Source organism: Podarcis filfolensis (genome assembly GCF_964270895.1).
Source record: "Podarcis filfolensis genome assembly, chromosome: 3".
Classification (NCBI taxonomy): domain Eukaryota; kingdom Metazoa; phylum Chordata; class Lepidosauria; order Squamata; family Lacertidae; genus Podarcis; species Podarcis filfolensis.
Window position 1 is genome coordinate 118,245,570 of NC_139606.1, and position 24,808 is coordinate 118,270,377.

The 24,808-nt window shown below is 48.0% G+C and overlaps 1 protein-coding gene across 4 annotated transcripts in view; it reads right to left on the bottom strand.

The window, feature by feature from the left end:
- The window catches only part of EXTL3 (exostosin like glycosyltransferase 3), a 170,785-nt gene extending 146,420 nt beyond the window's left edge, over positions 1 to 24,365 (bottom strand). The window contains exon 1 of one of the 4 annotated variants that reach the window (XM_083605057.1): positions 24,223 to 24,365. The gene's annotated coding sequence lies outside the window, so the exon portion shown is untranslated. Of the gene's footprint in view, positions 1 to 1,100; positions 1,495 to 24,222 lie in introns of those variants that run through there. The other 3 variants (XM_083605055.1, XM_083605058.1, XM_083605056.1) reach the window with 3 other exon arrangements.
- Positions 24,366 to 24,808: the final 443 nt, after the last annotated feature.

Below are 24,808 nucleotides of genomic sequence, written 5' to 3' on the forward strand. Positions count from 1 at the left end.
AACTTCATGTCCCACCATTATCAGAAGTTTACCTGGTGGGAATAAGAGACAGCCTCCTGAAAGTCTCCTGGAGATCTTGATAACAACCAACTAATTAATAACAAAATGTAATAAAAAATGATGATGATGATGATAATAATAATAATAATAATAATATAGTGGTAACTAAAACACCTGCCTTTTGACAGTTTTCTCCCTGCCATCTGAAGGCTTTTATCCATGTGGCCTTTTAAAAAAATCCACTGTTTTTCTATGGTTCACTTTTTTTAAAACGGATACTGATACTGTTACTGAAACAGTGTATATGTAGGGATATACACTGTTTCAAACAATCCATTTGGAGAGTGGGTGGGTGGAAATGCAGGAAGGAAACCCTGAAACAAACAAATGTAACCACTGCTTTTATTGCTGTTACTGACATACAGTGGCAGTGCTCTCCCAATCTGCTGTTTGGCATTTAATAATAATACCAATACCAATGTTTTATATGAGATTAGGTGAAATGCCAGCCAGGGGAAAAGAAGACAGGATTTGGCATTTAAAACAACAACCACCACAATGAGATGGTTTGATCTGGTTTTGAATTGTTTTAGCTTCTTCTTTCCCCCTACCTAATGGCATTATTTCTTTTGATTCTTATTATTCGGATCCGCAAGCCACAGCCAGGAGCACTCATGTGCTAACGGCGCAGGATTTCAGAGAGCTAGCTCTTCCACAAAACCAAACACACCAGTGACCAGATCAAACGCACACCAAGCCTCCGATGTGTAAGCGCGATACATTATTATTAATGGCAATATTAATAATAAAGAGCCTGCGCTTTCAAAAAATACACACGCATACACAGGTGGAAGACCCCAGACCCCAGGAATAGGGGGATACTTCTTTGCCCTCCAAAGTTGGGAGTCCCTAGACCCCCCTCCATGATTAATTTTGGAGAGTGTCCCCAGAATTACCCCCAGATGGAGAGACCCCCCCACCCCCAAAGCTACCTTAAAGGGGGATGGGGGGGTCTCCTTCTTTAGGCAGTACCATTATCCAAAAAAGGGGGTTATCCCCCTCCAAAGCCTCAATACACCCCCCCCAAATCGCATACTTGCCTTGTGCGCACACACCCCTCTCCTTCATCACTCGTGGTACGTTCCATCTCTGTCTCGCGCCCCCCCCCCCTCCGCTTTCACCTTCTTAGTTTAACCCTCCCGCAGTGCTAAGCCGGCCGCTCCCGGGATCCGTAGGCAGCGACCATTAGGACAAGGAGCGGGGGGGGGCGCAGTGCGGGTGGAGAGACGCGCCGCTGTTTTCGCCTCCCCGCACCCCCCGCGGAATCCCGCGTTCCCTCCGTCCTTCCCCACGTCTCGCCTACCTCCGAGCCAGCCGCAGATGGTTCGTCCCACGGAGCCAGCCACCCAATCCGCGCGCGACAGCCCTCCTCGCCTCTCGCATCACCTCGCCCGCCGCCGGTTCCTTCAGCGCGTCTTCGGCCGTTTCCGAAAGGGGGCGGGCGGAAACGGCCGAAGGGCGGGCGGAAAGGGACGAGGGGCGGGGCTGGGAGGGACGGAGGCGGACGGAGATTGCCGAGAGAGAGGCGGGGGGCGGGACAGCAGGGCGGAGATTCGGAAGGCGACGGAAACTGCCGAACCTCCCTCCTCTCCGTCAGCTCTCCCCCCCTTTACACACACCAAGTGTGACGCATGCGCAGTCGACAAGGCGGCCTTTCCCGCCCATAACCGGGTCAAGTCATAGGAGCAAATCTTGTCGCTTATTTTTATTTATTGTTTCATTGAAACGAAATACCTTTTGGACTGGAAAACAAAAACAAAAAAGCACCTCAACACAGTTTACAAAAAAAAAATAAATCACAGCTGTACAGCGAAAACAAACAGTTTAAAATGCTTATAAAAACACCACAGATTAAAATCACCTCAGCTTTCTAAATATCTGGGCAGGCTTGTCCACACAAGAACTTTTTCAAGCAGAATAGGCAGGGAGTTCCAAAGTATATAGGTAGTAAAAAAAACAACAACAGCCAAGTTCTTGCATTGGGTTTAATTTTACAGCAAACTCCCAAGTTTTTTCCCCTTTTAAAATGTTCTAATTATAAGCACACAGCAACAAAAACACACACAAACACCCTTATATATGTGCCATACGGATTCAGTCCAATTTCATTTCCACAAGCAGACTGGGAAACTGGTTTTCTTCCTTGGCAGCATTATTTGACCTTGCCTGGCACCCACCCCTTCTAAAAGACTTTTATCTGATGGGAAAAGAGAGGGTTAAAATCATGGGGGGAGAGTTTTCCAGTATTTGCACACCTGCCATCCCAAACAGAATATGTCTTGGATTTTTGCAATATATAAAAATCACACTATTTGCGGGTTTAGGCCAAACAGGGCCAGATTCTCCCTACCCCCCCCCCCAAAAAAAGGACATGCATAGTCTGGGGGGGGGGCTCCTAAACCCAGTTTTGGCATTTGAGGGTCGGGGAGCCTCAGTGACAGCTTCCCAATAGCTCCCCTTCACTTCCTCCCGGGCGATCCGTACTGCTAATACTGCCTCCATTTCAGAACGTGACTCTTTCATTAACTGTATAGGATCCGTCATCTTTTACTATTGAGGAAAGCAGTTCCGTTCGGAGGTTTGCTTCCGTAAGAACTGTTAATTTCCAGGATCTGGAAATCTATGCTCAAAGAGGCGAAGGATGCCTGCTGCTTGGAAAAATAAATCTGGAAACTGACTCTGCACAAGGTTGTGCAATACTTAATGCCTGCTATCAATAGCTAGAGAGCAGGCCTTTGAACAAATGGATTAAATTGCTTTGCTTTTGCTATCATCCAAATGAAGACACCAGTACAAATTAGGTTTGGACATGCCTCATGGTGCACAGCTTTAGCAAGTCAGAAACCAAAGTTACCGAAAGCAGCTTCAAATAAATATGCATTTTTTTAAAAAAAACTTTATAGAACACACATACAAGTTTGCTGAATTATGTCACACAGCGCTTGTTTGTTTGCAAAATTCAGAATGAGTGGGTCTTAGGAGTTGGGGCAGCTGGGGCCGAACTCAGCGAAGCGGTTCTGCAAGCAGAAACCTGTGCAAGGAATAGTGCAATGGGGATTTCCCCCTCCTCCCCCTATAGCCCCCCCAAGTGACTCAAAGGACTCTGGGGAACCCCCCCCCCCAGAACAACACATGGGGTAAAGAAAGGGGAGATTGCTCTTCCGACACAAGCATTTCCATCAATCTCCTCGGTGCTACTCTGAACTCCTCCCGTGAGCAATCATTCCCTTTCTCTCAAAGATGGGGAGGGCACAAAGGGGTGGCTGCAGTTGGAGGGAGAAGCTTGAAGAGGAAAAGGATTGCCAGGGGAAATCTCCCACCTTTCTCCAGTCCTCCTGCAGATCGCATTCACACAGCCGCTCTGCATTACTGAGCCATGCATCAGATAAAGGGACCCCCTGACCGTTAGGTCCAGTCGCAAACAACTCTGGGGTTGCGGCGCTCATCTCGCTTTACTGGCCGAGGGAGCCAGTGTACAGTTTCTGCGTCATGTGGCCAGCAGGACTAAGCCGCTTCTGGCGAACCAGAGCAACACATGGAAACACCGTTTCCCTTCCCACCGGAGCGGTACCTATTTATCTACTTGTACTTTGACGTGCTGTCAAACTGCTAGGTTGGCAGGAGCTGGGACCGGACAACGGGAGCTCACCCCATCGCGGGGATTCGAACCGCTGACCACCTGATCGGCAAGTCCTAGGCTCTGTGGTTTAACCCACAGCGCCACCTGTGTCCCAATGCATCAGATAAGAAGAGCCTAAAGGCCTAGAATTCAGCTTCCTTTTTCCTACAGCGGACAACCAGATGCCTATTGCAAAGCCATAAGAAAAACATGAGTGCAATAATCCCCTCTGCTGCGGTTTCCCAATAAGCTATCCCCTCTGCATAAAGCATATACCTTGCATATACCTTGACTAGCAGTCAGGGCTGGATTTAGGTTTGATGTGGCCCTAAGCTACTGAAGGTAATATCACCCTTTATATGTCCAGCTGTCCTTTGTCAACAACAAATTGTCGCTGTTTTTTGTGTTGAATATATGCTATACGGTAATTGACGGACCTAATAGGTATCTAAAGCCATTTGCACATAACAAAATAACCAGTCCATGCAGAATATAGGCACCCTATATATAGAAATGAGCAAACCAGTGATATTTTAGGGAGCAAGCTAGCAGGCGAGGCCCATGACTTACATCATAGGAGCCTACACAACACAAAACACTGTTGCTGTATGTAGGTTTTATTTGTTTTTTATCTTATATTTTGGAAATCTACATCCAGTTTTTTCCCCTTTAAATTTTTTGGCCACCCCCAAGGGAGTGGGGCCCTAAATTATAGCTTGTTTAGCTTATACATAAATCCGGCATTGCTAGGAGCCCTCAATATCCTAGCTGGCAGTCCATACCACAACTTGTGGGAACCAGATTTCTAGTATTACAAGAGAGGTGAAAATCTGCTCTATACAGTTTTTCCCCATACCATGCATAATTTTATAAACCTCGCCCATCTTTCTCTATCCCTTACGCTTCTTCTAAACCAGTGATGGCCAGACTTGGCCCTCCAGCTGTTTTGGGACTACAATTCCCATTATCCCTGACCACTGGTCCTGTTAGCTAGGGATGATGGGAGTTGTAGTCCCAAAACAGCTGGAGGGCCAAGTTTGGCCATCGCTGTTCTATTTTTTTATATATATATAAATATTTATTAAGTTTTCCAATTTTATACAAACACAAAAAGAAAAAGAAAAGAAAAATATTAAAAACAAATCAATTTCGATAACAGTTTTTCAATAACATGTTTCTTTGACTTCCTCATACCTCCCCTTCTTGTTTTCTAGTTCAAATTGTTAATCCAGCAAATCCTAATCTCTTAACATTCCTTTTAATTAACACCTTATTTTCCAAATCAACTTTTTAAATTTTTTGACTTGAACCATTTTAATCCCTATTATCTTTATCATAACAGCTAGAGACCACAAAAGTTCAATCCAGCATCTTTTCAGAGTTCATTAATTTTGTAGTATTTCTGTAAATAGTCCTTAAATTTCTTCCAATCTTCTTCTGCCGACTCTTCTCCCTGGTCGCGGATTCTGCCGGTCATTTCTGCCAGTCCCATACAGTCAATCAACTTCATCTGCCATTCTTCCAGAGTGGGTAGATCTTGAGTCTTCCAGTGCTTTGCTATAAGTATTCTTGCTGCCGTTGTAGCATACATAAAAAAAGTTCTGTCCTTCTTTGGCACCAAATGGCCGACTATGCCCAAGAGAAAAGCCTCTGGTTTTTTCAAGAAGGTATACTTAAATACCTTTTTCATTTCATTATAAATCATTTCCCAGAAAGCCTGGCCATCGCTGTTCTAAACTAAGATGCCTCAGACACCATAGTCTGACCTCTAGTAGAGAAGAGAAGGAAGCATTCTACACCAACCGTTCCCTCTTTTTTCCTTTAATCCAGCCACCCAAAAACGATGGAAAAACCTTGGCACTAAAAAAAAACCTACATTGGTATCGTCTCCATAGCTGTTGCCACGTTTAGATCAGCCCAGAGGAAAAGAGCCTCAAGAACACAAACAGGTCAGACTTCTGCGCTGTGCCGAATCTGGCAAGCATGTTATTAAGCAGCTATTAAAAATGGGCTTATAGGAGCCTCAGCTCAGGAAAAAGAGTGGGACACTCTCTCCACTGAAAGTGCCAGGGGGTGCATGAGCAAGAACAGTCAGCAAGTCAAGAGATAGTTTCCTGTAATGCCCTAAAAACGCCACATGGTACTCACAAAATCAGGGTGGCTACAGAACAGAATTTACCACATCCTTTCAAGGTATAATTATGGGAGAATCCTTTCTTCTAACAGAAAAGGGCAGGGGGAAGCTACGTCTGGGTCGACAGGGCAGGCCAGGGAGGGGAAAGAGGGCTAAGGCTCTAAAAAATAATAATCCGAGGTGCAATTATTGCTAATTGAAAACTTCTCCCTTTTCTGGAAATCTGTATAGCCTTGCCAACTTGTCGTCAGACCTTGTGGCATCGTTGCTAAATGCCAAGTCAGTCCGTAGGAAATCCACCCTTTTGCTGCAGGATTTGATCTCAGAGAAGAAGGCAGACTTGGTATGCAGAGGAGCTAATCTCTCCCACTTGGCTTTTCCCATAAACCATCGCTTGCCTGGGATTCCTGGTTGCCAACAGCTACAAGGTGAGTCGTTAAATATCATTTGTTTGCTTGTTTATTAAAATTCATTACTGCCCTTCATCTGAGGATCACAGTGGTGGCTTACAGTATGTTGTTGTTTAGTCGTTTAGTCGTGTCCGACTCTTCGTGACCCCCTGGACCAGAGCACGCCAGGCACTCCTGTCTTCCACTGCCTCCCGCAGTTTGGTCAAACTCATGCTGGTAGCTCCGAGAACACTGTCCAACCATCTCGTCCTCTGTCGTGCCCTTCTCCTTGTGCCCTCCATCTTTCCCAACATCAGGGTCTTTTCCAGGGAGGCCAAAGTCTTGGAGCCTCAGCTTCAGGATTTGTCCTTCCAGTGAGCACTCTGGGCTGATTCCCTTCAGAAGGAATAGGTTTGATCTTCTTGCAGTCCATGGGACTCTCAAGAGTCTCCTCCAGCACCAGAATTCAAAAGCATCCATTCTTCGGCCATCAGCCTTCTTTATGGTCCAGCTCTCGCTTCCATACATCACTACTGGGAAAACCATAGCTTTAACTATACGGACCTTTGTTGGCAAGGTGATCTCTCTGCTTTTTAAGATGCTGGCTTACAGTATAGAAACAGAAAAATACATAGTAACAAACATATACGGTTAGACTCAACCAGAGGACACTTTTTAGATTGGCCTTGCAGCAAGAATATTCCTGCAAGGCTCTTTTGAGTGTAATAGTGCTGAAGAGCAAGATATATGCCCTTCTAAATAAATAAGAAACTAAGGGCAGAGTCGCAGCACACACTGAATGCACATGGCTTCCCCCAAAGAATCCTGGGAACTGTAGTTTGTTGTGGATGCTGGGAATTGTAGCTCAATAAGGGGGGAACTACAGTTCCCAGTAATCTAAAGGGGAAGCACATGTGTACTGAATGTGCTATGAATGTATGGAGTGGATCTGCCCTAGTTGTGAATTTGACCATCATAATAAGAAGTTCAAGAGAGTTGGGAGTGTGTGTGTGTTTGTGTGTGGTCTCTGTGCACAAACACACTCACACACTCCTCTATGGGGAGAGATCCAAGGCCTTAGCTCTGGACTTTCTAAAACAAGCGTGGGAAGAAGCAGCAAAATTCACTCAAGCGCCCTCCTCTCTCCCCCCCTCCTCTCCCCACCGCACTTGTTTAAAATACGCAAAGCCACATTCAATCCTCTCTTTGTTAGGTGGCACACTATTCAGGATCAAGAACTGGGGAAACAGCCGCTGCAGAGAGAGAGACAAAAGCGGCATTATAGGTGCACACCTACAGAGAGCAATTGGAAAGTGTACATCAAAGTGCCTTTCCCCAAAGAGACAATTACTGCATTATGTGCAACTTAGGCAAAATGTCATTGAAACGACTGAAGGCGCCCACGCATCTTTTCCTCTTTGAAATATAAACACCTTTGCCCATGGTTTCCCCACCACCACCTTTTTGCCATTCTTAACGCAACCAACAATGGCAAGTACAACCTTTGAGGAAAGGGCAACAGCTGCAAAAATATTCTATGAGCGTCCTATGTATTATTGCGCAAATATTTAGTCTATCTTTCTTCTTAGACAAGAATGGATAGTGCCACCTGAGTGCTTCCAAGGCAGATGTTTTTTCATCTGCTTGGAAGTTACGTAAGAGGAGCCCTACCTGGACCAATAGTGGTCCCAGTTACCACAGCTGGCAGAATCTTCACAACAACTCTGCTGTATAGGCTAGGCCGAGAGGCGGCAAGCTTTATAGCTGAGTGGGGCTTTGAACCCCAGTTTCCCAGGTCCTGTGGTTTGGCACTCAAACCACAACACCAAATTGGCTCAGGTGTCATCATACCTCAAATCCACTACGTTACTAGCACTGGGGTTTTTTGACGTCTGTACTGGTTGGCTTTTTGGACGAACGCTGAGTTTGCATTTTGTACTAAAGTTGGTTTTTGCTTTTAAATGTGCTTGGGGGTAAGCTACACTTCTGTGAATCCTCCCTCTCCAAAGACCTGCTCTGTTTATTATTTTTATTTTGCAAGGCACCAACTGCCACTCATTTGTTTCTTCCTCTCCCAAAGTCCCCCGGCCACTGTTTCCCACGCTATTAATTTAAACGGAATGTCTACCAGGAAAACCAAAGTCGCTTCCCACCCTCCAGATCCCACCTCCCAGCAGATGGCAAAGTTATAAATATCAACGCATTCGTCAGCTAGTGGTACTCAAACCAGGCAGGCCAGAGCACCTTCTGCACAGCTTAAAAATACCACAACGGATTCACAGAACCATAAAATTGCAGAGTGGGGAGGGACCCAAAAGGGCAGCTAATCAAACCTCATGCGATGCAGGAATCACAGCAAGAGAATCTTTGATCGGCAAGCAACGTTTATTTCAACTCTGGCGTTGCACCTCCAAAATGCAGAACCTGAGTTTCTGCAGTGCAGGTGCATCAAGAATTATGGAGCTCCACACGGACATTTATTTGCTGTGCGCAATCCATACTGCTGGAGCATGAAAAGGCTGGGCTTATGGAAACCCTTGGGTTCCCAGGACATACATTCAAGCACATGAACAGGACAACGAACGACACAAATTGCCGTATTTTTCGCTCTATAGGACGCACCCGACCATAGGACGCACCTTGTTTTAGAGGGGAGAACAGGAAAAAAATTCTCCCCCTCTCTGCTCAGCACCCCTTCAGGGAAGCAGCAGGAGAAACGGAGCCCCTTCCATTTCTCCTCCCGCTTCACTGAAGGGGCGCTGCGCAGAGAGGGAAAACTGTGCAGCGCCTCTCCAGTGAAGCGAAGCCTGGAGAGCAAGAGGGATTGGTGTGCACTGACCCCTCTCGCTCTCCAGGCTTCAGTGAAGGCAACCTGAAGCCTCCAGAGCGCAGGAGTTCCCGCTGCGCTCCGAAGGCTTGGGGATAGCTGCCTGAAATCTCCAGAGCGCAGCAGGAGTTCCCGCTGCACTCCGGAGGCTTCAGGCGGCTATCCAGGCTTCAGTGAAAGCAACGCAAAGCCTCCAGAGCACGAAGGGAGCACTCCCTCTGTGCTTCGGAGGCTTTGCGTTGCTATCGCTAAAGCCAAGGAGCCTGCATTCGCTCCATAGGACGCACACACATTTCCCCTTCATTTTTGGAGGGGGAAAAGTGCGTCCTATAGAGCAAAAAATACGGTAAGTAGATCTGTGGGAGGTTCAGTACAGATGAGAGAAACTAGGAGGCGATGAAGCTGGCCTCAAACCACCCCGTCTCCTGGGTAATCTCCTGGGCATCCAACACTAGGGGTCCTCAGGCAGACTAGGCCCTAGGGCAGCCTTTGCCAAGCTGGTGTGCTCCAGGCATTTTGGACTACAGTTCCCAACAGCCTCAGCCAGTGGCCATGGAGGGTACCTGGTCGGCCGCCATAGGGAAAAGATGCCCCCTGGACTGCATTTCTAACCTGAAGCAAATCAGCTGACTCGCCAAGGCAATTGGGGTTCTACAAGGCCCAATAAATCCTTTGCAGCCAAGCCAGCTAGTTAGTCGGAGCGTTCTGCCTGATATTTTGTCAAAATACAAAGCATCCTTGCCCTGCCTTTCTGCCAAACGAGGTTCCCGGATGGGTTTACAAGGTCCAAAAATAAGACAGCCCTTGCCCTCAGTCTTGCAATCTATAAAATACATGAGACAAAAGTGAAATACCGTGGTACCTCTGGTTGTGAACGGGATCCGTTCCGGAGGCCTGCTGGCAACATGAAAAGAACGCAACCCGCAGTGGCGCACCTGCGCACACGCGGGTTGCGATTCGCTGCTTCTGCGCATATGCATGATGTCATTTTGCGCATCTGCGCATGCAGAAGCAGTGGAAACCCGGAAGTAACCCTTTCCGGTACATCCAGTTCGCCGTGGGATGCAACCTGAAAAAACGTAACATGAAGCAAACATAACATGAGGTATGACTGTATACTCGGAGTTGAGTGTGATTTTCATGCTCTTTATTCAGCCCGTGGTAGCAAGGAATGAAACTTTCCCAAAACGTCTAGCTATATATACATTATTTACACAATGAACCCCGTGTGTTTGACTAATTCTGGGCTGCTCCTGCAGGCCAATCAGGTCGCTGATTCACTTCCACCTGGAGTTGGATCGGGTGGCTCCTGTGAACCAATCAGACTGCTGAATTCTGGATCCTGTTATTCTAGGATTCAGCTCAGTACATAACAAAAAGGAAAGGTGATCGGGAGGGAGGAGGGGAGGAAAAGCAGCTTGTTCACCAGTTCAAGGAGGGTGATGATGCGAGAACGCCTGCATCCTGCATCGTTTGCTGCTTTCCTCTGCCTTTTCCAAAATTTGCCAGATGACACAATTAAGGTAGCAGTGAAACTGAGCTGAAATATTTCTCCAGCAGGGTAAAATTTCTAACGTTCTGGTTGTTGTTGTTGCTGCTGCTTTTCCTGGCACCGCTATTCTCTCCTTCTGGGCTCTGCTTCCATCTTCTCCTGCAGCCCCATTAATCACAACTGTCAGAGAAGGGAAAGGAAACGTGCCCAGCAAAATGTTTTCAGGATTCTCCCCTCTTTGGGTGCACAGAGAAATTTCTCAACTGCCCTGGAAGAAGCTGCGACCCTGTGTGCAGTCAACCTTCATGAATCCCACCGATTTCAAATAATAATATATGGCTGGGCTTCCCCAGCCACTCTGGGCGGCTTCCAACAAAATATTAAAATACAGTAATGCATCAAACATCAAAAGCTTCCCTGAAGAGGGCTGCCTTCAGATGTCTTCTAAAAGTCTGGTAGTTGTTGTTCTCTTTGACATCTGGTGGGAGGGTGTTCCACAGGGCGGGTGCCACTACCAAGAAGGCCAGAACCTCTCTGCTTCGGAGTACAGAATTCTCTGCTGACATCTAAACCCGCCTTATAGTCAGTCAAGCCATTTGTCCAGGGTGGGGAACCAGTGGACCTGCAGAGCATAGAATTGTAGCATTGGAAGGGACCCAAGGGTCATCTAGTCCAACCCCCTGCAATGCAGGCATCTCAGCTAAAGCATCCACGACAGATGGCCATCCAAGCTCTGCTTAAAAAGCTCCAAGGAAGGAGAGCCCATCACCTCCCAAGGGAGACCGTTCCACTGTCTAGCACAGGCTTCCTCAACCTCAGCCCTCCAGATGTTTGGAAACTACGCGTTAATGAGTCGTCGCCTGTACATGCAGTTCCTCTGATCTTTGAAGTAAAGATACGTCCGCATAGAGAGATCCGTTAACACCATCACCATGCTAGCTAACGCTGGAGTTGGACCCTGATGGCAAACAGGAAAGCATCAGGATTTGCAAGGCCCTAGAGCAGTGGTTCTCAACCTGTGGGTCCCCAGATGTTGTTGGACTACAACTCCCATCATCCCTGACCCCTGGTCCTGCTAGCTAGGCCAAAAACATCTGGAGGGCCGAGGTTGAGGAAGCCCTGTCTAGTGGTTCTTCCTATCAGAAAGTTCTCCCTGATGTTGAATCGGAATTTCCTTTTTTGCAATTTGAAGCCACTGGGAGACCGTTCTACTGTCCAACAGCTCTTACTATCAGAAAGTTCTTCCTGACGTTTAGTTGGAATCTCCTTTCTTGTAATTTGAATCCCTTGGTTCAGGTCCTCCGCTCCGCAGCAGCAGAAAAAAATGTTGTGGGACTACAACTCTTGACATCACTGGTTGTGTTGGCTAGGATGGATGGGAAAGAACTTATTTGTGCACTGTTAAACTGCGGAACTCACTCCCACAAGACGCAGCAATGGCCACAGACATGGATGGCTTCAAAAGAGTATTGGACAAATTTGTGGAAGACAAGGCTGCCAATAGCTAATAGCTATGATGGCTATAGGGAAGCGGGTGGCGCTGTGGTCTAAACCACAGAGCCTAGGACTTGCCGATCAGAAGGTCGGCGGTTCGAATCCCCATGACGGGGTGAGTTCCCGTTGCTCGGTCCCTGCTCCTGCCAAACTAGCAGTTTGAAAGCATGTCAAAGTGCAAATAGATAAATAGGTACCGCTTTGTCGGGAAGGTAAACGGCATTTCCGTGCGCTGCTCTGGTTCGCCAGAAGCGGCTTAGTCATGCTGGCCATATGACCCGGAAGCTGTACGCCGGCTTCCTCGGCTAATAAAGCGAGATGAGCGCCGCAACCCCAGAGTCGGTCACGACTGGACCTAATGGTCAGGGGTCCCTTTACCTTTACCTTTATGATGGCTATACAGTGCTACCTTGGTTTACGAACTTAATCCGTTCCGGAAGTCCGTTCTTAAACCAAAGCGTTCTTAATGCTTTCCTATAGCAGCAGGGGACTCAACTTACAAATGGAAGACACTCAACAGGAAGCGAAACATGTTCTGCTTCCAAGGCAAAGTTCACAAACCAAAACACCTACTTCCAGGTTTGCAGCATTCTTAATCCAAGTTGTTCATAAACTAAGCTGTTCTTAAACCAAGGTACCATTGTAGTTCGCCTCCACTGTTAGAGGCAGGATATGACCCTGAATGCCAGTTGCTGGAAAATAAAGGAGAGAAGAGTGCTGTAAAAAAATATCTAGGAGTGCTAGCACCAGGCTGAGGAATGGTTCTCTACCATAGAGTTTTCATTATCCCCATTATCAATAGAACAATATCATCACCATTCAAACTGAAGTTGATTCTATTGGAATTAGGTATGAAGTATGTATCTTTCATTGGACAGCCCGTGAAGTTTAGATCCAAGGCCATCTTTCTTTGATCTGTCTTTTTCCTTTGTTTCCAAATTTTTACATTTGGTTTTTCTTACGAGAGAGGACGCTCAAACAGCCTTCTCGTAATCTGGAGCGATGGAGAACTCTCAATCTGTTTTACGGCATCGTAAAAAGAAATGCCAGTGGGATCATTTAAGGCCCATGCAAGTGAAAATGTTTATCATCGGGAAGGAGCCAAGACGTAAAATTGGATTTTACTTGGTGTGCTCCACGACGGAACATCAATAAAAAGGGAATCCCATAAAACTAATAAGAGATCTTGCTTATTGGGCCGGTCAGCATATAAAAATACTCTTGGCTAAACCTCTCGGGGAGTAAATTACTGTAACTCTATAATTAGTAGGACAACAGCATAAGACCATGACTAGCCATATAGAAGCGGGTGCAGAACCAGTGACTACTCGAGATGTTATTGGACTCCCAGCAGCCTCAAAAGCCAGCGATGGTGGGATCCTGTTCATCTGGAGAGCCACAGGTTCCCTTCGGTCAGCCCTAAGAAGCAACACAGTTAACCGAACAAACAAGTCAGGATCCATCATAAAATACATTTAAAGCAACAACTTTGGGCTGGATATATTAGCACGCTGCGAAAACACCATGCTACCCGCCCACATATAAAAGTGAAAGCAATACCAAAATTAGAAGTTTAGGGCACAGATTTCTGCCTATTAGGCAGAGACTCGCCCTTGCATCAAAATAAATCGCCAGGAAGGAGTTTTTTAAAAGCGCTACAACATGGGTAGGCAAACTAAGGCCCGGGGGCCAGATCCAGCCCAATCGCCTTCTGAATCCGGCCCGCGGACGGTCCGGTAATGTGTGTTTTTACATGAGTAGAATGTCTCCTTTTATTTAAAATGCATCTCTGGGTTATTTGCGGGGCCTGCCTGGTGTTTTTACATGAGTAAAAAGTGTGCTTTTATTTAAAATGCATCTCTGGGTTATTTGGGGGGCATAGGAATCCGTTCATTTCCCCCCAAAAAATATAGTTCGGCCCCCTACAAGGTCTGGGGGACAGTGGACTGGCCCCCTGCTGAAAAAGTTTGCTGACCCCTGCGCTACAAGGATCAAGGCGCTAGGATCGCAGAATACCTGAGTGCTGTTTGAGGACAGAGTAAAATAAGGAGAGAGAGATCGAAGGAGAGGTAGCCACTTGTTTCTTCTTACGGTGACTGGCAAGCCAGGACTGTACTCATCACCAGTAAGCTGTGTGTGATGAACACACACACACAAAAATACATCCTTTAACTGCAGGGCAGGGAAGCCCAGAGACTGAATGCCAAAGGGCCAAAGAATCATTTGCATCCCACTCTCTTTCCCGTTTTCCCAAACCACAACCATGGTAAGGAGGGAGAATTCTCAGTGGCTCAACAGCAGGGATCCTTGATGGCTGAATGACCTGGCAATGAAATACAAAAGTGAATCAAATTACACACAGATGGACAAACACACACACATGGAGTGGGAGGAGAGAAAGAGATGTCATTCCATATACCTGGTGTTATTTGCTCAGCTGGGCACCCTAAACTTCTTCTTGCCACTGCAATACCACTGGTCAATCTATCTTAGCATTGCCTACAAACTAACAGGCTGCATGCAAACAATGTAAGGAAAGCCTGCTGGATCAGGCCAAAAGGGGCCCATCTAGTCCAGCATCCTGTTCGCACAATGCCCAACCAGGTACCTATTATGGGAAACCTGAAAGCTGGATTCTGGACCAAGCCAGGGTTCGAAATTTGCTGGGCGCATTTTGCACCTGGCTATCAAACACTTGTGACCGAGTGAAGGTGCCAGGGCGCCAGGATTGGCCCCTGACATTTCCATCTGGTGATGCATGCTGGGAGATCCTTGGATCTCGACTGCTTTCACACACTAGCAAACACATCCTGTAGAATTATATCCGTGGTATTTTATCTGCACACTCGGAATGAATTTCAAGAACCAAGAAGTTGTTATTGAAAAGAGCTGCCTTGCCCCAAAATGTTCAGTTTTGGCGACCGTAACCCTGGTTGAAGGAGTCATTTGGCGCCTAGTTTATATATCTGAGTTTCTAAGACTGCCAAGAGCGCCGCTCTCCCCTCCTGTGGTTTCCAGCAGCTGGTATTCAGAAGCACTGCTGCCTTGAACCATGGGCACAGAGCAAAGCCATAGCTGATCAGCGAAAAAAATCTATACACCAGCTCTATGGCTACCACAGTTATCGCCCCTCCCAACCCCAATTCCAAGAGGATGTTGGAGGGTGTCCAGATCCAAGGCCTCTCCAAACATGCCCTTGAAATGCCTCTCTTTTTTGTTTTCTCCATTAGGTAAAGGTAAAGGGGACCCCTGACCATTAGGTCCAGTCGTGACCGACTCTGGGGTTGCAGCGCTCATCTCGCTTTACTGGCCGAGGGAGCCGGCATACAGCTTCTGGGTCATGTGGCCAGCATGACTAAGCCGCTTCTGGCGAACCAGAGCAGCGCATGGAAATGCCGTTTACCTTCCTGCCGGAGTGGTACCTATTTATCTACTTGCATTTTGACATGCTTTCAAACTGCTAGGTTGGCAGGAGCAGGGACCGAGCAACGGGAGCTCACCCAGTCACGGGGATTCGAACCGCTGACCTTTTGATCGGCAAGTCCTAGGCTCTGTGGTTTAACCCACAGCGCCACCCGCGTCCCTTCGCTTTCTCCATTATCTAACCACAAATGACAGGTGAAGGGAAAATGCATGATTTCTGCAGCAATGAGATATATCCATGGGTGGCTGCATTCTTCCTCTCCCCAGGGATAAATAGATCTGCAAAAGTTTCTCAATATGTCCTCCAGGTGACCACAGGTTGGTCCCTTTCAATTTACCTGGGGCTGCAGTGGCTCAGCCTAGCTTCATCCAAGCAGTAAAGGCTATGCGTTATATCTCTGTTGCTCCAAGAGTGGGGTGTTTGGCAGGAGTTACTGTATATATTGCTCATTATTAGTTTTAATTTTATATATATTGTAATTTTAATAGCATGCTCTTAGGTAAGCCACCCCAGGGAATATTTATTGATGGGCAGCTCTATAGATCAAAATTCGAATAAATAAATAATGCCTTTGCCAGAGTCTCTGGAGAGCTTCTGTTTAATAGTAGAGATGGCACCGAACCATCTGGGCTGAATCCCTCTGGGCTCCATGTAAGGCCGTTTCATACATCTCCTGGCACCACACGTGAATTAAGTTTAGCCGTCCCACTGGCTGTCCAATTCCAAGGAAGCATAAGAAATCATTCTGCGTGGTTTATGTTTGCAGCAAGAGAAAACAGGATTATTTTTCTTCGCTGCAGCCAGGCCTTGCAGGAGGCTGAACCACGAAATTTATAGAAGGACGATCAAACAACATCTCTCAACCCCGCAAAGCTCATGGAGTGGCTAGAATAGGACTTGCTAACCTGGTCCCTTCTTGGGATATAGCTCAGTCGGTAGAACATGAGACTATTAATTTCAGGGTTGTGAGTTCGAGTCTCACCTTGGACAAAAGATTGCTGCATTGCAGGGGGGTTGTACTCGATGACCCTCATGGACCCTTCCAACTCTGGTTCTAGGTTTTGGACCTCAACTCCCATCAGCCTCAGCTAGCATAGTCAGCAAGCACCATATCTGTTTATCCTGGGTTAGGGTATCAGCCCAGATGGTTCGGTGCCATCTCTACTCTTAAACAGAAGAGAGCCAGTGTGGTGTAGTGGTTAAGAGCGGTGGACTCGTAATCTGGTGAACCAGGTTCGCTTCCCCGCTCCTCCACATGCAGCTGCTGGGTGACCTTGGGCCAGTCACACTTCTCTGAAGTCTCTCAGCCCCACTCACCTCACAGAGTGTTTGTTGTGGGGGAGGAAGGGAAAGGAGAATGTTAGCCGCTTTGAGACTCCTGAAGGGGAGTGAAAGGCGGGATATCAAGTCCAAACTCTTCTTCTTCTTCTTCTATTTGACTAGGAACTGGAGGTCAGGTGACTCACAGACTTGGGACTCACACCTCACATGTTCTGCTGAAAAGTTTTATTCCAAAATTCACTACAGCACCCAAACCCAAACAGGGTTAGAGGTTAGAAAGTCAGGAAGCAGGACAGAGCGCTTGAGTTTTTATATTGCAAACCTCCCAAAGAGTGGTATAGAAATTTAATAAATAGTAATAATAATAAAATACATTGATCCCACTACAGAACTCGCTCCCATGGGAAGCAAGCCGCCAATCTAGATGGCTTTAAAAGACGATTAGGCAAATTCCCGGAGGAGAGGGCTGTCGTGGCTATTAGCCAAGGCAGTGAAGGTCCTGTGTGAGTGCCTGGAGGCGGTTGGAAGATGGATGGCAGCTAATGGATTGAGGTTGAACCCTGACAAGACAGAAGTACTGTTTTGGGGGGACAGGGGGGCGGGCGGGTGTGGAGGACTCCCTGGTCCTGAATGGGGTAACTGTGCCCCTGAAGGACCAGGTGCGCAGCCTGGGAGTCGTTTTGGACTCACAGCTGTCCATGGAGGTGCAGGTCAATTCTGTGTCCAGGGCAGCTGTCTCCCAGCTCCATCTGGTATGCAGGATGAGACCCTCCCTGCCCGCGGACTGTCTCACCAGAGTGGTGCATGCTCTGGTTATCTCCTGCTTGGACTACTGCATTGCGCTCTACGTGGGGCTACCTTTGAAGGTGACCCGGAAACTACAACTAATCCAGAATGTGGCAGCTGGACTGGTGACTAGGAGTGGCCACCGAGACCACATAATACCGGTCCAGAAAGACCTACATTGGCTCCCCGTACTTTTCCGAGCACAATTGAAAGTGTTGGTGCTGACCTTTAAAGCCCTAAACGGCCTCGGTCCAGTATCCCTGAAGGAGCGTCTCCGCCCCCATCGTTCTGCCCGGACACTGAATTCCAGCTCCAAGGGCCTTCTGGCGGTTCCCTTGCTGTGAAAAGCAAACTACAGGGAACCAGGCAGAGGGCCTTCTCAGTGGCGGCGCCCGCCCTGTGGAACGCCCTCCCATCAGATGTCAAAGAGATAAACAACTACATTTAGAAGACATCTGAAGGCAGGGAAGTTTTTAATGTGTGACATTTTGATGTATTTTTAATCTTTGTTGAAACCGCCCAGAGTGGCTGGATTTCCCCCTAAATTGATTTTAGAACTTTGAATTTATTGTTATTCACGCTTTTATACTGTATTTTATGCTGTTTTTTGTTTTATCACAATTAAGTGTTTTATATTTGTTGTTAGCCGCCCTGAGCCCGGTTTTCTGAACCCGGAAGGGTGGGGTATAAATTATTTCAAGAGGAATCATTTCAGGACTATATTACAGACAAAACGGGGTTGAAATGGCAGTGGAGCAGATACAGTGGCGTAGCGTGGGGGGTGCAGGGGGGGCCGGGCGCACCGGGCGCAACATCTGGGGTTAGGGCAAATCCATGGGTTAGGGGGCGCAAATCCACGGGTTAGGGGGCGCAAATCCATGGGTTAGGGGGCGCAAATTACTTGCCTTGCCCCGGGTGCTGACAACCCACGCTACGCCACTGAGCAGATAGCAGGGTGAAGTTTCCAGAGGAGCGAAGGAAAACAGAAGGAACTATCGGGGGTGCCGAGGGGAACAGGTAGGCAGCCGTCCAGAGACAAGGCAAGAGGAAGCACATTCGACCGAGATCAACCCCATCCCGAGACAAAAATAAATAATTCCAGGAACAGGAATGTTTGCGTTTGTACAAGGCTCCGGCAGCCCTGCGCAGACGAGAGGCAAGGGTGTGTTTGTATTAACTTTGGCCTGGTTTTCCCGTCCCAATGTACTCTCCCGGCTCTATTCGTTAGAGATATTCTACAAAATCATTTCTCAGCCTTTCCACAGCCACGAGGGGCTGTGGGGCTCCTTCGTTAGTTATCTCAATAAACGAAACTTTTCGACTGTTCAGCGTCTCTGAACCTGTGGCTGTAGGCGTGTGATACACTCACCCATTAAGCCATCTAGCTTAGTGGTCATCACTAAGTATCAAATGTGGTGACAGTAATAATAATAATACAACAACACCGTTGTGGCGGCACAGGGTTGCCATTCTGTGATTGGACTTACGCTAGTTGTTGAGCGGTTCATTTATCCAGTAGGTATAACGTTTACTGCATATGTCACTTGTTAAGATGGGATGCGGGTGGCGCTGTGGGTTAAACCACAGAGCCTAGGACTTGCCAATCAAAAGTTGGCGGTTCGAATCCCCGCGACGGGGTGAGCTCCCATTGCTCGGTCCCTGCTCCTGCCAACCTAGCAGTTCGAAAGCACCTCAAAGTGCAAGTAGATAAATAGGTAAACGGCGTTTCCATGCGCTGCTCTGGTTCGCCAGAAGCGGCTTAGTCATGCTGGCCACATGACCCGGAAGCTGTACGCCGGCTCCCTTGGCCAATAAAGCAAGATGAGCGCCGCAACCCCAGAGTCGGTCACGACTGGACCTAATGGTCAGGGGTCCCTTTACCTTTTTAACTTGTTAAGATAGAGTTGCACATTTATCCACTCCATGTTTACAGTATCTCCAGGCTTTGTCTTGCACATGGCACCTTAGTATGTTTGCTGTTTGAATGGTTACAAGTCTATCTCTATTCTAGCTATTATTCCAGTAAATTTGGTTTTATACTTATAAGCCAATTTGTGGGGGTGTTGTTTTGTTGTAGTGGTCATCACTAACTCCTGTGGGAATGCGTTTCACAATCTAACAATCCCATATTCCTGATCCATGTATAGTCTGGCTTCCCTGTGGCAGCGTTCACACATAATCTTAAACCATAGTTCAACATTGCCAGGAAAAGCTGCAGTGAGCCTCGGGTTTGTATAGAGCCTCGCCCTTCTTTCCAGGAGGCCAGCATTAGGGATTTGGAAGAAGGTTACCAGATTTTTTTCAATGAATCCGGGGACATTTTTCAACTTCAATGGATTTTGTATGGAGACTGACATGTAAATCCTTTGCTTCCTTTCCAACAGTTTGACGTGGTATCTAAACCTTGTCAAAACCGAGCAGCCTTAACTATTGTCAGGGGAAATTACTCAACTTCAAACCAGAGTTTAAAAAGCTGGTTTTGTTTTCAGTAAACTTAAAGGTCAGCCATAGCTTAGGGTTGAGATGTCATAGTTAACCTCCAATTTGCAGTGGTGGAGAAGAGGGGGAAGGAAGATTGTGCAAGTTCAAGATTTCCTGCAGCTCATTCTTGCAAGGCTAAACTGTGGTTTGACATTATGAGGAAACCAAGGCACAGTGTGTTGCTGGGATTTGAGACTGCATTATTCAGCATGCAGTATCCACTGCTTCCTCCACAGGTTGTCATCACTTCGGAGCGAAGCTTGCAGGTAATCGGATGAGGTACCCAGCGGGTCACTAATTGACTGGCGGATTTCTCTGTTTCCCTTCCAATCTTCCAAGCAGTTCAGCAAACACAAGCCAAGCATTCCATTTCTTTCAATACAGTCATACCTCGGGTTGAAGTAGCTTCGGGTTGAGCATTTTCGGGTTGCACTCCGCAGCGACCCAGAAGTAATGGTACGCGTTACTTCTGGGTTTCGCCACTCGCACATGTGCAGACGCTCAAAATGATGTCACGCTCATGCGCGAAAGCAGCGAATCGTGACCTGCGCAGACGCGCCTTGTGTTTGCTTCAGGATGCGAACGGGGCTCCGGAACGGATCCCGTTCACATCCAGAGGTACCACTGTATTTAAACAAATAAAGCATAACTAAATATCAGGAATAACTTTCTAAGAGCTGTTGGAGGGCCATCTGTCATGGATGCTTTAGCCGAGATTTCTGCATTGCAGGGGGGTTGGACTAGATGACCCTCAGGATCCCTTCCAACTCTACAGTTCTACGATGCTATGATAACGCAGTCCTGCCAACCTAGCAATTCAAAAGTGCAAGTAGATAAATAGGTACTGCTCTGGAGGTAAACGGCGTTTCTGTGCACTGCTCTGGTTCGCCAGAAGCGGCTTAGTCATGCTGGCCACATGACCCGGAAAAACTGCGGACAAACGCCGGCACCCTCAGCCAGTAAAGCGAAATGAGCACTGCAATCCCAGTCGTCCACGACTGGACCTAACGGCCAGGGGTCCCTTTACCTTTATGATAGCGCAGAGTAGCATTAAAAATACAACAAAATATACACACAGCAACGTCTTTGCTGAAACAAGCATGTTTTATTCAAATGTGTCTCAAGAAAAAGACTGGAGGGGGTGGGCTGAGGAAAACTTGATTCAGAAGTTTGGTTCGTGACTCTTGGGCGAGGAAGGAATAAGGGACGTTGGCATTCCATCTAAAAACACACCTACCTGGGAGCTATCTCCCTGTACCATGCACCCCGATACACTTGGACATCTGTAGGAAGGGCCAGTCCACCCATGAGGCAAGGCGAGGCGACCGCTTCGGGTGGCAGGATCTGCAGGGGCAGGAGATACGACCTCCAAGGAATGCATCACCCGCTGCTGCATGGTCCTTGGAGGCTGGATCTGCCACCTCCTTGGCAGTTCCTCTATGCCTCCCCCTTTAGCACCCTCTTGGTGAACAGGAGACACCGTCCATTGGTCTCCTTCCACCTCAACTCTACTAACTCCAGAAGCCCAAGACCATGTGGATGAGGCTCCTCCCCATGCCAGTATCGTCCAGTCCAAAAGCCAAGGCCATCCTGATGGGGACACAGAGCGGTAGGGGTGCGCCTGGTGCCCGCCAGGTGTCCTGCACTACAACTCCCAGCAGCCATGACAGCCGTTAGCCAAGGGCGGGCTTCCTCAAACTTGGCTTTCCAGGTGTTTTGAGACTACAATTCCCATCATCCCTGACCACTGGTCCTGCTAGCTAGGGATCGTGGGAGTTGTAGGCCAAAAACATCTGGAGGGCTGAGGTTGAGGAAGCCTGGTCAAGGGTAATGGGAGTTGTGCTCCAACAACATCTGGAGAGCTCCAGGTTGAGGAAGGCTGATCTGAATAATCCTAGAGCAGTTATAAGGAGGAAAATCAGATAAGCCCATGGACGATGATTCTTTATTAAATTTGTATACCGCCCCCCACCCAGGGTGATTCATGACATAAAAACACAAAATGACAACTCACACAATATATAATAAAAACAAACCAAAGACATGCTCTCCCACAAACACATTTACAGTGGTACCTCGGGTTAAGTACTTAATTCGTTCTGGAGGTCCGTTCTTAACCTGAAACTGTTCTTAACCTGAAGCACCACTTTAGCTAATGGGGCCTCCTGCTGCTGCTGCGCCACCGGAGCACGATTTCTGTTCTCATCCTGAAGCAAAGTTCTTAACCCGATGTAATATTTCTGGGTTAGCAGAGTCTGTAACCTGAAGCGTATGTAACCTAAAGCTTATTTAACCTGAGGTACCACTGTAAAAGGACACTTCCAAGTTCCTTTTCGAAGCACCAAGAAATTGATGATCAACATGGCATGCAGGGTGTCACACCTGAAAGAGAGATGGGACCACAAAGCCATGCATCCCATCAATGAAAGGAGAAACGTGTGTGTATCAGCTACTACTATGGTCACTTCCAGAGAAGCTATTTTTCCCTCTCCAGAACAGAAGGGAGGGTGAGTGTGGGCATATTTAAGGGGATATTTTCAGTGTTGGGGATGGTGAGGCAGTGTGGACAAGAACTGTGCAGGATGCGGACGTTTCTCATGAAATGTGAGTTTCTGAAGGGTGACACCTTTTGTAGATGCCATAGGAGATACTGATACAGGTGTCCATAAGTGCCACCTCAGTGATCCTTAGCTTATGCCATAATAAAGCTTGTGAGCATTTAAGGCGCAAAAAACCCCAAACAAACAAACATGGCATGCAGACTATTCCCCCCCTTTCCAAATATCACACTCACAGACCCACATAATTATTCCCCCACTCCTCTCAGTAGAAAGAAACCCAAGTCTCACAGCAGCATTCATAGCCTACTTTCCCCCAAATCTCCCATTGCAAAAAAAAAAACAGGAAGGAAGGCAGAATCAAAGCATATGTTTTAGAGACAAGAAAACATTGGGTTTCTCTCCCGGAAACTAAAAACACCATCCCAGAGTATCACGTAGCGCATTTCCGAGACTTAATATTCAGAATTTGGGATCCTAAAATGTCAACAGGGAAGGGTTGTAACTTTGTAGTAAGGCAAATGCTTTGCACATTAAAAACCCCTCTGGTTTGACACTTTTTGGGAAGAGGTTTTTTTCAGAGAGCAAGGCAGGGAACAGAGATATTTAAGGAGGAGGAGGGCTGTCACTCTGAGCTAAAAGTATAGGGCCAGACTGAATAACAATCTGACACAGTGACTCCCCTCTGAGGCTACTTCTGAGTAAGCAGGTCTGCAAAATGCCCAGTTCCTTTTGCCATGCTTCACGGATCCATTCTGATCCACTGCACACCACCCAAAACAAAGAGCTTGCGTTGCTATGATCATTATAGGGTTCCTGTCTTTTTGGGACACAGCCACAGGGCAGAAAGGCGTGTGCACCTCTCAGAATGAGGTACACTCACGGTGAGCGCATGGGGCTGGCTGCCAAGAAGCCACAGGGCAAGCGCATGGACGCTTTTCAACAGACGTGGGGAAGAAGGGCCCCCACTTGCCACATGGGAGAAGGTGCTCCAAAACTCCAAAAGGACCTTTCCTGGGGAAACTGTTGGGGGGTGGGGAGCAGTCTAATGTATAGCCCGGATCACTAGATCCTTTCTGGCTGCCTGGACCTCACTGCCTGCTCCCATTCCGGAGAACACATGGACAGAGCATATGCTCAGAATTCCCCAGTCCACTCTCTGCCTGTTTCCTGAGCGGATCCTGCAAGGAGGAGACTCCCAGGAGGCCAGGAGGAGCTGGCAGGAGTGCCACCTTGGCCAAGCGACCGTGGGTGACGGAGGGGGGCGGCAGTGGGTGCCATGCAGCCCTGGCGCCTAAATTTGTGGGTGCCCAAATTTATGGGGAATTTTGTGCGTGCTGGGGCACCCAGGACCCCAGTATGTATGGGAGCTGCAGGCCCCCCCCCGCCCCGGATCTGTACCCTCGACGCCTTGGCATGCATTGCAAGTCATTATATCCCCCGGGTTCCTTCTTCCCCAAGGCGCCGGGTACGTGAAACCGTTCCGGGGCTGCGGAAGGGAGAGGGCTGATCCTGCACCGCGGAGAAATGCATGCAAGCCGAAACGAAAGTAGGGTGGGGGAAAAAACCCCCTTCCTCTGCAAGAGCAAAGGAAGGAGCTGTCCTGTGCAAAGTCAGAGCCACCCCACCCGGTGCAAACCCGGGGGGTCGCCCTCCAGAAATCTCTGCAGCGCTTACCTCGTAGCTGCAAGGAGCGCGGCGGGAGGCCAGCAAGTCCGCGCACAGCTGCCGGGAGGAAAGGGCTTCAAGGGAAGGAAGGAGGCAGGCTGAGCCCGGGCTGCTTGCTTGCAACCGTCCCGAGTCTGCAGCCCAGCGGCCAATGCTCGGCGCGCCGTGGGAAGCGGAGCTTTTAAAACGGGAAAGGAAAGGGGGGGCGGCGCGCCCCCTGGTGGAGATGGGAGGGAGATCATAAATCCTAGAATTGGAAGCGGGCACCCCAAAGGTCATCTAGTCCAACCCCCTGGAATGCAGGCATCTCAGCTAAAGCATCCACGACAGATGGCCATCCAAGCTCTGCTTAAAAAGCTCCAAGGAAGGAGAGCCCATCACCTCCCAAGGGAGACCGTTCCACTGTCTAGCACAGACTTCCTCAACCTCAGCCCTCCAGATGTTTGGAGACTACGCGTTAATGAGTCGTCGCCTGTACATGCAGTTCCTCTGATCTTTGAAGGAAAGATACGTCCGCATAGAGAGATCCGTTAACACCATCACCATGCTAGCTAACGCTGGAGTTGGACCCTGATGGCAAACAGGAAAGCATCAG